This window comes from Nyctereutes procyonoides, unplaced genomic scaffold (assembly GCF_905146905.1).
Source record: "Nyctereutes procyonoides isolate TBG_1078 unplaced genomic scaffold, NYPRO_anot_genome, whole genome shotgun sequence".
Lineage (NCBI taxonomy): Eukaryota > Metazoa > Chordata > Mammalia > Carnivora > Canidae > Nyctereutes > Nyctereutes procyonoides.
Genome location: NW_026575139.1, coordinates 8,473,273 through 8,485,748, shown reverse-complemented (window position 1 = coordinate 8,485,748; position 12,476 = coordinate 8,473,273). Strand labels below are relative to the sequence as shown.

Genomic DNA, 12,476 nt, shown 5'->3' with positions numbered 1-12,476 from the left:
CTTTTGGATAGAATTTGTTTTCGGGGAACTAACTTGATTCATATAAATCACACTTATGCCTAAATTCTAAGAGTATAAAAAACCTAATTTGAGTGGCATTAACCACAGTTTATTCTCCCACAAACCACGACAAAGAGTACTCTTTGTATTAAATCACTTAAAGTTGTAGTTTTTCCAAATGGAGCAAAGTTTTATCTGATTATTTTTAGTATCAATTACTTCTTAGTAGCCACTCAAGAAAGTATTTTAGGAGAAGTGAGCAAATTCCTTGAAAAACACAATCTAAAGAAACACAACATTTGAAGAGGCCTATAGCTTTTAAAGAAGATGGATTATTAAAAACTCCCAAGCCCAGATGGCTTCACTAGAGTGAATGCTTCTAAACATTTAAAGAAATAACTACAATCTTAAAAACAAACCCTTCAGGAGGACTGAAATGAGAGGGGATACTTTCCACCCCCTTCCATGAGACTAGCATAAAGTTGACATCAAAATCTGACAAGGGCATTACAATAAAGGAAAATTATAGATCTATGTCTCAAACTAAAAATGTGAAAATTTCCTCCTAACCAAAATAGAAGGAAACTGAATCCAGGAATATATAAAAGGAAAATGGATCATGACCAGTGTGGTTTATCACAGGAATGCAAGGATGGCTTAACATGCAAAAGTCAACTGATTTTCTGATATTTAATATAAAGTGTCAATACTTAAAGACAGAGTGAGTAACGGCACAAGAAGAGACAATACAACAGAACAGACTATGGAAAGAGACTCACCTATATGAGGTTATTTAATTAGTGGATTAACTGTGTATCCAGATGGAAAAAGTGAGTCGTTAACTCCATCCTCAAGTCATACACAAAAATCAATGTCAGTTGAGGGGTGCCTGGGTGGCTCAGTCAGTTAAGTGTCTACCTTTGGCTCAAGTCATGATCTCAAGGTCCTGAGATTGAGCCCCACATCAGGCTCCCCACTCAGTGGGGAGTCTGCTTCTCCCTCACCCTCTCCCCCTGCTCATGCTCTTTCTCTCAAATTAAAAAAAAAAAATCTTTTTAAAAAAGAAAAGGAAATTCCTCCATGTTCCTGGAATGAGTAAAAATTTCTTAGACAAGACACTAAAAGTAGTAACTATAAAGGGAAAAAATTGACAAACTGGATTAGATTAATATTTAAAATGTCTATTTAGGGATCCCTGGGTGGCGGAGCGGTTTAGCGCCTGCCTTTGGCCCAGGGCGCGATTCTGGAGACCCGGGATCGAATCCCACGTCAGGCTCCCGGTGCATGGAGCCTGCTTCTCCCTCTGCCTGTGTCTCTGCGCCTCTCTCTCTCTCTCTCTATCATAAATAAATAAAAAAAATTAAAAAAAATAAATAAAATGTCTATTTATTACATGAACTGATTATGTGAGTGAAAAGGCGAGGCAGGGTTGGAGACACATAAACAATTTCTACAAATCAGTAAGGAACAGGGAGACAAGTATACACGGATGCTGAGCAGAGGACTTTAACTCACAGGACATCAAATGATCTATAATCTCCATAAGCAATTAGAAGGATACAAATTAAACCACAAGGACCTGCTACCACACCCATCAGAATGGCTGAAATGAAGAGGACACACAGTATCAAGTGTGAGAAAGGATGTGGAGCAGAAAGAACGTATCTGCTCTGAATATACACATACTCTATAACCCAAATAATTCCATTCTACATGTATACCTGACTGATACACATATATTCATCAAAAAAATCCACAAGAACTAAGAACTGCACTATCCCTAACAGTCAAAAATGAAACAAACCAAATGTCCATCAGCAATACACAGACAAGTTAATACTGACATATTCATATAACAGAATGCCATACATCATCAGATGATACAATGGAATGGATCTCACACACTTAAGATGTTAAGTGAAGAAACTCAACACAAAATCATACCATATAACTTCAACTACATAGAGTTAAAAATAAGGAAAAGTCAGTATGGTGTGTCCCCCCCCCCCTTTTTTTTGGCCAGGGGGTGGAGGGGTGTGAATGCCTGGATACACTTTGCATTTCCTTGTAATTTATGCACTTTCCTGTTTATCAGCTGAAACTGATGCCATTTAAAGTTTATTTTGAAAGAGAAGTAAAGAACCCTCAATGCAATACGTAAAAATTCTTTTTTTGCCATGGTGCATATGAGACAGGAAGAAGATTTACCTTTACTGAGCACTCAAATTCTATTATCTAATTTCATTCTCAAAACCCTGAAACAAGTCTCATCTTCATTTTACAGGATTTGAAATAGTTTACCCAATGCCATTTGACCAATAAATGGGAGAAGTGGAATTCTACTTAAGAGTCTGACTCCAAACGTATTTCCACGATATGCGATAAACTATGGTCTCAGAGGAGGTGTCTATTTACACTGATATGCCAGTCAAAATAAGCTACTTCTGGATACGTTCCTTTTGATCTCACCAGGCGGTTGGAAAAAGAGTAAATCCAAGTCAAAATTAACAGAAGTAAACTGAGTATTTTAATTTTAGCTGAAACTGCATACACATATAAATAAATACTGCCTTAATTTTAAAGCCTTTGGCAGTTGAAATCAGCTCTGTCCATGACCTCTCCCTTGGCCCTTCTAGTCTAGGAACATAGGTGCTCATTAAACGCGCAATAACTGACTATATAGCTCACCATTTTTTCTAGTATCTTGACTCCATACAGCTGATGACGAAACATGCAAACATAATGACTTCTCCAGTGAAATGAAAAGTACTACCTTAAAAGAGATCACTATCATAAAGGGAGTTCAGACATGGTGAAATAAACTAAATTAAAATTACAGAAACTACAACATTCTATGCAACTGTCTTTGCTCAGTACAGACCACACAAGTAAGCATTTTGCCAGAACATGTGCCGCAGATACAGATAATACAGATCCCATACATGTACATGTGTATTGTGTGTATATGTATGCAAGTATGTGTTTGCATGCATGTCCACATGCTTAAAAAAGGCTTTAATAAAATTATTTATTTCCCTCTTCTTGGCCAAAGTACAGACCCAACTCACAAGTTAAAAAAACTTCCCAGATTTCTCCCAATGTTCAGCAACACAAAAACTAGCTACTTACAAAGATTTGAGTGTAAAAACAATATCCTCTTTCAGTACCACATCATATGTCACTGGAGATTTCTTACAAACGTATCCCAAAAGGACAGCACTATTTGGCAATATTTTATTTTTCATATTTTACTGAAGAAGGGCTGACAACTGAAGGCCATATATTGGATAAGCAAAAAAGAATTATTCTTTTGAAGAAACTGTTTAGACAAGAAATTATAGCTTGCCTTTTCAGTTCAATTTACAGACTGCATTCAAATGCCTAAGGTAAAAAAAGGTAAAAAAAAAAAAATGCCTAAGGTAGGTTGTTCTGTCATTTGTTCATATGTTTTTTATCAACAAAATCCTGCCTTTTTCTGAAAATATCCAAAATTATGTTCGGTCTAAGATTAACAAATTTCTTGAGTTTATTATATGCCGCAGGTACGTATAACGATTTAGAAATCATGGATTTCTCCTTTTTAATGCTTAGCTATACAAGACTGAGAAAAGCTAGGTAATCTCAGTATAGTGTTATGTACAAAATAAAAGCCTTTAAAATTAAAATGCCAGGGTGTCTATTAGATACTTTTCTCCTCTCCATGGCCTCTCGATGGGTTACCTGCTCTTCCCCATACTGATCAGATAGAAGGCTTTAAAAGGTTTATCAGATTTTCCCTCATTAACAAGTATTTACTAAACTGTACTAGAAGCAGAGACAGGAAATGAAGACTCCACTGTATCCAAACGACTCTGCCACCCATTCAAGGCAAAATCTAGCTCTTTCTACTTTTCAAGACGACTTCCCAGGGGTTTCCATCCTGCTCAGAAAAGCTCACAATTCCACCGTCTCCTTTCTCATGGTCACTGTACAGAAACCTTAATATGCAGAGAAATGTAGCTTCTCTTTTCCATGCCTCATATTTAGTTAAGGTTCTCAGCCTGAAAAATGGAGAGGTCCCAGAATTGTGAGTTCAAAGATTACTGACTATAAGATATTTAGAGACTGATAAATGTTCTCATTTTACTAGTGAGAAAATTAAAGCTAAGTCTAGAAAGGCAAGATGACCTGCCCTTAACACTCAGCTAGTTACTTAGAAGTAAAGCCAGGTTTCTTAACCACACATTACTTTGCACTGTTCATTCCATTTCATCTATCATGTGGAACTTGCGCCTCAGTCATCCAGAACTGTGTCACTGTTGCTCAGTTAACCTACAGTTTGTCTTAAATGCATAGACATATCCTAATCAAGCATCTACAAATGGGATGCAGGAGGGGTCCCTGCAACTCCCATAATGGTATGTAAAATTATAAGCATGTACATTTTTCTGGAAATCAGATTCACATCTTTCATCAAATCAGTAGTCTCCAAAGAGTGGGAACCACTAGCTGACACTAAGGACATGTGATAGATATATAAAAAGTTCATGACAGTTTGAAATATAGATTCAAGGATCATGCATTTACTCAGGTCTAATAGAAGAATAATGTGGGAGGAGGTGCCTGTGTGGCTCAGTCAGTTAAGTCTTCAGGTCACGATCCTGAGGTCCTGGGATGGAGTCGGAGTCAGGCTCCCCACTCAGCAGGGAGTCTACTTCTCCCTCTCCCCCTCCTTCGTGTTCTCTCTCTCTCTCTCAAATATAAATAAAGTCTTTAGAAAAAAGAAGAAGAATGGTTATTAAGGGAGAGCTAGCAATATTAAGGCACTATTACACTTGGTATCACTGTTAGAGACCCAATTAGACAGCTGGACCATTTGATACAGTGTAGACCATTCTCAGTATAGAAACTTTCCTATGAAATATTGCTGTCAAGCCCTCCTCTCTTTCATCTTCCATCATAAATGTACTGGACATACATCTCTATAGTAATAATTTTGGGGGAATCACAATACAATCACATTAGGAACATAAGCAAGATTTTCTGTAATGCAGATAAATGAAAAATAGTATCAGCTAAATGTTATCAAACAGTAGTTTATGTGCCAGACATGGGCTGAAGGTTTAAGAAACTCATTTTTTCCTCACAACCTCAAGAGGTAATATGACCAGTCTACCAATGAGGGAGCTGACACTCAGAAAGATTGCCATATGCCCTAGGGCTCCTCAGCTACAAACTGGAAGAAATCAACATTTGAACCCTGGTCTCTCTGACATCAAACACCTGCTCTTCAACATCCTTATAATGCTCTGATAAAATATTAATATTTAATTTTGCAAGGTGGCAAAAGCTTAAAAGATCACTGGTCAGAGCTCTTCATGAGCCACAGTTGGGCAGCAGGATGTGTGAGAGAAGGAGAGGCCATTCAAACCTTTGGGTTCATCATGTTAATTTTGCCTTCCTGGGCTGTTACCAATAGAAAGACAGAAATCCTGGAATCCCGAAGTATTAGACAAGTCTACTGCTTTTCTTTTCCCCTTTAAATATGGTTACTGATCCAACTCCTTAGTCAAAGAACCTTTCTAACATCATTTCAAAGATCAATTTTTAAATTAAGATCCTTCTCTTACTATTTCAGTTAAGTACATTCTTTTTAAAATTCTGAACAGGTATGCTGACATTTTCTAATTCCCAGGGGACTTTCCAAATGTTTTTTAAATCGCTACTTTATTATATACACTGAGCTAGCAGCTAAAACAAAACCACCATACAACTATCAGTGAGGCTCCTTCAACACTGAGAAAGCTTTCAATACCAGCAAAACTCCCAATTCTTATAGCACTTTTCCTCTACGAAATTCTTAATATTTGTCTTGGTCAACAATGTTCCTATGCACCTAGTCATGTGGACATCACAAAAGAAGGGGAAACAATAGCATGATTTGTCCAAAATCGGAAGTATAATGATTTTTTAAAAGATTTGTTTATTTATTCATGAGAAACAGAGAGAGGCAGAGACACAGGCAGAGGGAGAAGCATGCTCCCCACAGGGAGCCCAATGCGGATCTCAGTCCCAGGACCCCGGGATCACGCCCCAGGGCCCAAGGCAGATGCTCAAAGACTAAGCCACCAGTAATAATTTTTTTAAAAGCTTTAATATATAAGCAATATTATTCTCCAAAAATCCATCTTAGCTTATAAATACTTTTATTTTAAAAGTGAAATATAAACTAATCTATTCATTCAACAAATCTGATTTGTTGACATCCTTACTGTCTTAAAAACCTTTACACAGGGGATCCCTGGGTGGCGCAGTGGTTTGGCACCTGCCTTTGGCCCAGGGCGCGATCCTGGAGACCCGGGATCGAATCCCACGTCGGGCTCCCGGTGCATGGAGCCTGTTTCTCCCTCTGCCTGTGTCTCTGCCTCTCTGTCTCCCTCTGTGTGTGACTATCATAAATAAATAAAAATTAAAAAAAAAAAAAAAAACCTTTACACAGCCAAGACATTTAGTATCACCATGAGCTCAAAAATGAAACACTATGACCAAAATGTAATTATTTCTTCCTAGTAACAGTCCTCCTGACATCCTCAGACAATGCTTTCTTGTAGCATCTTCTTAGTAACTTATTTAAAATGTAAAGCAACTTTGTATTCTAAAAGTAGCAACAATTCATTGACAATTGCAGATAAACAGGAGAACCACTTTGTACTTGGATTTATTTTAACAAAGGCCTTTTTACATGACTGAAAATTTAAATTTCATCAGCTAGATCTCAAAAATACTGCTTTTCTCTCTGAATTCACTCACTGAGTATACACCACCACATAAGAAAGGCAAACAACACGCATTCCTAAAGACTGGCAGAAAGAAGGTAGAAAATCCTGACTGCCTATACTGTCCAGAAAGGAAGAAAGGAGTTCATTTGTGAATGGATTGTTATTCAGCATCTGTCAAAAGCCTGAATGAGACAAGTGATATTTCAGGGACATCAGCTTAAAGATAAATTAACTAATGAATCAAATTACCAGAACAATGCACACCTATATTACTGAGGCTTTTCTATTATGCCTAAGGCTTTCACACACTTTCTGTAAAATGGCAGGTGAAAAATGTTTCTCTATCATTTGTAAAACATTTTCTCTATATATTGTTAATGTCGTTTTGTGCAAGAATCCAAACGATTAATTATTCTTCGTACAAGAGAAAAGTCTGCTTCTCCTGGTATACTTCCTCTCATAAATCAATGCCAACTATAATTAGTCTTATTTCCTCTTTTGCTTTGACTAACAAAAATTAAAAAAAGAAAAACATCTCTTTAGTTACGCACCAATGCTGAGCCATCCTTGCCCTAAGCCTCTCCTCTAATTACCCTCTAGCACCTTCCATACTCTACCCCTCAACCTCTGCCATTACATTTAGTCTTCTCAAACCTATTATTTTAAGACAATCTCAAATCCTTTCTCAAAGTAGACAAAAAATAAACAGTTGTCTCTACATAATCTGTACTAATACTAGAATCACTTTAGCAGAAAACAGTTGTAACTAAAAATCAGCCTGTATCATGCAAACAATGTGGTAAACATCAAAGAATCAGAAAATAAGAACTAAAATAAGATCCACCTCGCAGGCTAAGGAGGTAAACTCCCAAAGAGATAATGCCGCCTCCTTAGATTCTTGTCTACTTTGGCAAGTCATTAGTGCATAATGATAGGAAAAAAAAATATTACAAAGAAACCTGTGAATAACAGCTAGTATAATATATATACATCCATTGGGGTTTCTGAAAAAAGTAAACTCTTGAGTGTCCAAAAAGCAGGGCATAAGGTAAACAAGATACATCACTTGGCTTCAACTTAATATTTACACAAGTTAAACACGGACCTTCCCAGTCTTTTCTAGCATCCCCCAGAGCACTACAAAACCTCACGATGAAGCAACTGAATGACCTCAGTTACTTGAACATCCACTTGTCAGTGACAGGAAGTAAGACCATAAAAAAAAAGAGTAAATCCTGGGCCTCAAGGAGATTGAAGTCTTTTATTGACACGGAGGAGTGGTTTATAGTCTAGTATAACTGCCTGGAACAACCCTCAGAAAACTCATATTGCAATAAATTCTGAGTCTAGGGTTTTGATGACTGAGAAACAGTCTGACCGCTACTAAGGATAGATCCAAAAGTGGTGAAAGCAGGCACTCAAACGGATACCTGTATATCTATGTTCAGAGGAGCATTATTCACAAAGCCAAAAGGTAAAAGCAACCCAAGTGTCCATCCACAGAAATATAGACAAAATGCGTGTGTGTAACGAATATTATTTGGCCTTAAAAAAGACGGAAATTCTGGCACATGCTACAACATGAATGAACCCTGAAGACCATGCTAGGTCAAATAAGGCAGTCACAAAAGGACAATTATCTTAGGACTCCACTTATATGAGTTCCCAGAGCAGTCAGATCACCAGAGACAGAAGAGTGGAGGTTGCCCAGGTCTGGGAAGAGGGTGGAACAGGGCATTAGTGTTTAATGCGGGCAGGCCTCCGGTTGAAGATGATGAAAAAGTTTTGAAGATGGATGGTGGTGATGGTTACAAAACAACACGTATATACTTAATGTCACCAAGCTGCTCACTTAAAAAAAATGGTTAAAATGGTAAACTTTGTAATACATATTTTACCACAAAAAAAGGAAAGAATTTGAATTATTCAGATAATCAGAGGTCACCAAAATATTTAAGGTTAGGACTTTCATTCATTCAATAGATATTAACTAAGGACTTGCCTGCATGTTATGCAGGTTTTTCTCCTAAAATCCATTTGGCACAACAATGCTTAGAGCCCCCACACAAGGACTCTGAAATCACACCATGAGTGAATCCTGACTGCCACTTCCAGATTCATATCTCAGGTCAATAAGCTGAGTCTTAGTTTCCTTACATGTAAAATAAGGACAATATTGAATCTGCCTCATGGTCACAGTGAGGATTAGATGGACAATGCATATGACAACAGTTGAAACATCTTGGCACATAATAAGGAGGCACGTTTTATTAAAAAAGGTGTCCCTTCTTTCCTGTGCCACAAGTAACAACCACAGGATGTTATGGTCACGGAGCGAGAGAACCCCTAATGAAACGAAACCGGCATCTCAAATGTCAGATAGTGGCAGGGGATAAATTATCTCAGTGTCATAAAAGTCATCTTTCCTAGAAGGTAGCTACACCAAAAGAACCACCAGCTATGTAACACCACAGAAATCACTATCGAATAAGAATCATGAGCCACATCAAAACCAACAGTCTTCTAAAACCAAGACAAGACAACTTCGCAACAGCAAGACAACTTTGCTCTACAATTCCTACAAAGAGCCACAGGCGTACTACGGTAGGCAGTCTTGACCTTTAATGATGAGATTATATCATGAGCCTAAAATGACGGCAGGAAGAGAAAAAGATCTTTTCTCCCCAAATTAAATTCACCAATACACCTTTTCTTAAAACAGCCTGTTGATGCGAATAAACCTGTTAACCCACGTGACCACTTAAACGTTCACAGTGACCATATTAAAGACAATCTTTATAGTATTTCTAACCTATACACAGAGCAAGTCTGATACGGCCTAAAATGAAGTTCTGAGCTAAGTATATGCACATGCACGTGTATGTGTGTGTGTCTGGCATATGTTCCACAGTACACGTGTGCCACAGGTAGGAGCTGGCTCTAAAGACCACGCCATGCAAAAACAGACTTGATTATTCCAGAGCCTAGATATTAATAACACGAATAACATTCCCCAGAATACGACTAGTGCTAAAATCACTATTCCCTAGCAGTCTCATTCACCATCCTCTGATACCATCTGCCCTCTAACAAATTGCTGGAGCTCTTGGGCTAAGACGCCTATTCTTACTCAGGACGCTTCATGCTTTAGGGCAATCCAGTCTCGGCCTAGCGCACCTTTTATTATTAATATGCACGTTTAAAAAAAAAAAAAAAACACAAAACTTCCGAAGTTCCTCAACTCCTAACCCCCCCCCCCGCCCTTTTCCATTCCCTGAGCCTGCTGCAACTTGCAGAACAAGTGCCAGAAGACGCAGCTGAAAACACTGAGGTCGTAAAAGATCGAGGAAACAATGCAAAAGGGCCGGAGAAGCACCTCCAGGCAGCGCCGACCTCGAAGCAACCGCTCTTTAATCAGCGCGCAGGCTGCTTAAAAGTGGGATAGTCCCGAGAATGCTTGAGGCTTTGCAGGCGGATCTGTTAACACGTCGCCTTCCCTCCCTCCCGCCCGCCCTCCCTTGCACGGAAGCCCTGGCTGCACACCACGGGGCACCACTCCTCGCTCATCCGCGTTCCTGCAGATCCCCGGGCTGCGTGCGACGTACACGGGGGGCGGCGTGGTCCGTGAGCTCCGCTTCGGGCCAGAGCCTGGATTCCAGGCGGCTCAGCTTAGTTTTTTTTTTTTTTTTTTTTTCCTCCTCTTCCAGGCAATCCACGTCAATCAGCTGTGCTCCCCTACAAACCTACACCGACTTCCCCAAGATTTAAGAAAAAAAAAAAAAAATATATATATATACACACACACACACACACACACAATAAATAAATAAATAAATAAATAAATAAATAAACAAACCCTCCAGAAAGAAAAGCTCGTTTTTGCAGGGTTCGAGAGGCATTCCGGGCACATAAAAAAAAAAAAAAAAAAAAATCGGAGGGGAGGGGAGAGGCGGAACGATGGCCCCGCGGCCACCCGCCCCCGGGGTCGGGGCGGGGGGCGGGGGGGGGCTGACCTGGGCACCTGCCAGCGGGCGCGAGCAGTCCTGGGCGGGCCTCCGGGGTGCGCGGCGCGGGACCTGTCAACGCCCGCCGCCCCCGGGGACCCCCCCAGGCCGCCCCCCCGCCGCCCCGGGGACCCCGCCAGGCCGCGCCCTCCGCCCCTCCCCCCGCCTGCGCGCCCGGCCGCCCCCCCCCCCCCGCGCCCCGCACACAAAGCGCCGCCGCGGGAGCCCGCCTCACCTGCAGCACGGGCCGCCGCGGGCCTTCGAGAACCATCGGCCCCCGCTCCGGCGCGCGCGCGTCACAGCCCAGGCCTCCCGGTGCCGCCCGGCGCCGCCGCCGCCGCCGCCATTTCCTCCCGCTCGCCGGCGTCGCCTCGTCGCCGCTGTCAGGTTACTCCATTCACCTGGGCCTGCAGCCGCCCGCGCCGCGCCGCGCCGCGCCTCCGCCTCGACCCCTCCCGCCGGCGCCTGCGGAGACTGCGCAGAGCCCGGCCCGCCCGCAGCCCGCGCACGGCCCGCGGCGACGGCGCACAGCCGCTCGGAGAATCCCCCCCGCCCCCCCGCGCGCGTGCGCGCCCCCACGCTCCGCTCGCCGCGCTCCGGCATGAGAGCGAGCCCCTGATTGGACGGACGGCGGCGGTGAAAGGTCAAGCGGGGCGCCGCAGCCACTCAGGAGGCGGGACACAGCGGCGCGGGAGGCGGAAGCCAGGCGGCGCGTGCGGCCCCGCGCTCACAGCGGACCAGGGGCGCCCCGGCCCCTTCGCCGCCGGCTCGGGGGCTCCTGGGCGCCGGCTCCTCTCGGAATTCGTCCGCCTCCATTGTGACCTCTCTGGCTGCCCCCCCCGCCGGCCCCCCTTCTTAAAGGGCCCTCCTGCTCGCCCGCTGCTCCCGCCCCTCCCGCCCCGCGGGCGCGCGGCCCTCGGCATTTGGGGAGACCCCACCGCCACCCCCCCGGAACTGGGACGGCCGGAGCGCGCGTGCGCGGCCCCACTTATGCAAATTGCTCATTTGCATAGGTCGCCGACCTCTGCCGACTACGGGGTGTCTGGACGCCGAGGCAGGGACTGGCTTAAAGAGCATCCTGTTAATGGGTCCCGAAACGTGCACCTCTCCTGCAGCGGACGCTGCCCCCTCTCCCCACCCCCCACGCTGTAACATGGGCTTTATTAGGAAAAAAAAAAATGCAGAGAAACTGTACCGCAGAGGAGACGTGGGAACAAGGACCGTGTTGCACACCTGCAGCCTTCACGCTTAGCACCTACCGCGTGGTTAGAGACCTCGCTGCGTACCGGGCCCGCCAGCGCCCTGGGGGCTCTTGGGCGCTTGAAAGTTGGCCTGTCCCGGCTCAGATGTGCTGGTTGGAACTCCTGCAGGTGTTCTTTACCCCGGAGGTGGGGGGGGGGGGGTGTAGGATATCGCACACTGATCGTTTATCTTATTTTTTTTACAATGAATTTATTTTTTATTGGTGTTCAATTTGCCAGCATACAGGATAACACCCAGTGCTCATCCCGTCAAGTGCCCCCCCTTCAGTGCCCGCCACCCAGTCACCCCCACCCTCCATCCCCGCCCTCCTCCCCTTCCACCACCCCTAGTTCGTTTCCCAGAGTTAGGAGTCTTCCATGTTCTGTCATTTATTTTATCAAATACATGTTGAAGTGGTGATCTTTGTGTACGTTGGGATGAACATCAGTTTCACTCGTTTCTTTTTCTTTCC

The 12,476-nt window shown here is 43.1% G+C and overlaps 1 protein-coding gene across 5 annotated transcripts in view; it reads right to left on the bottom strand.

Moving 5' to 3' along the window:
* Window positions 1–11,226, bottom strand: part of DICER1 (dicer 1, ribonuclease III) — a 74,026-nt gene extending 62,800 nt beyond the window's left edge. For all 5 annotated transcript variants that reach the window (XM_055303954.1, XM_055303953.1, XM_055303956.1 and 2 more), the window contains exon 1: window positions 10,998–11,226. The gene's annotated coding sequence lies outside the window, so the exon portion shown is untranslated. The remainder of the gene's footprint in view (window positions 1–10,997) is intronic.
* Between the last annotated feature and the right edge of the window lie 1,250 nt (window positions 11,227–12,476).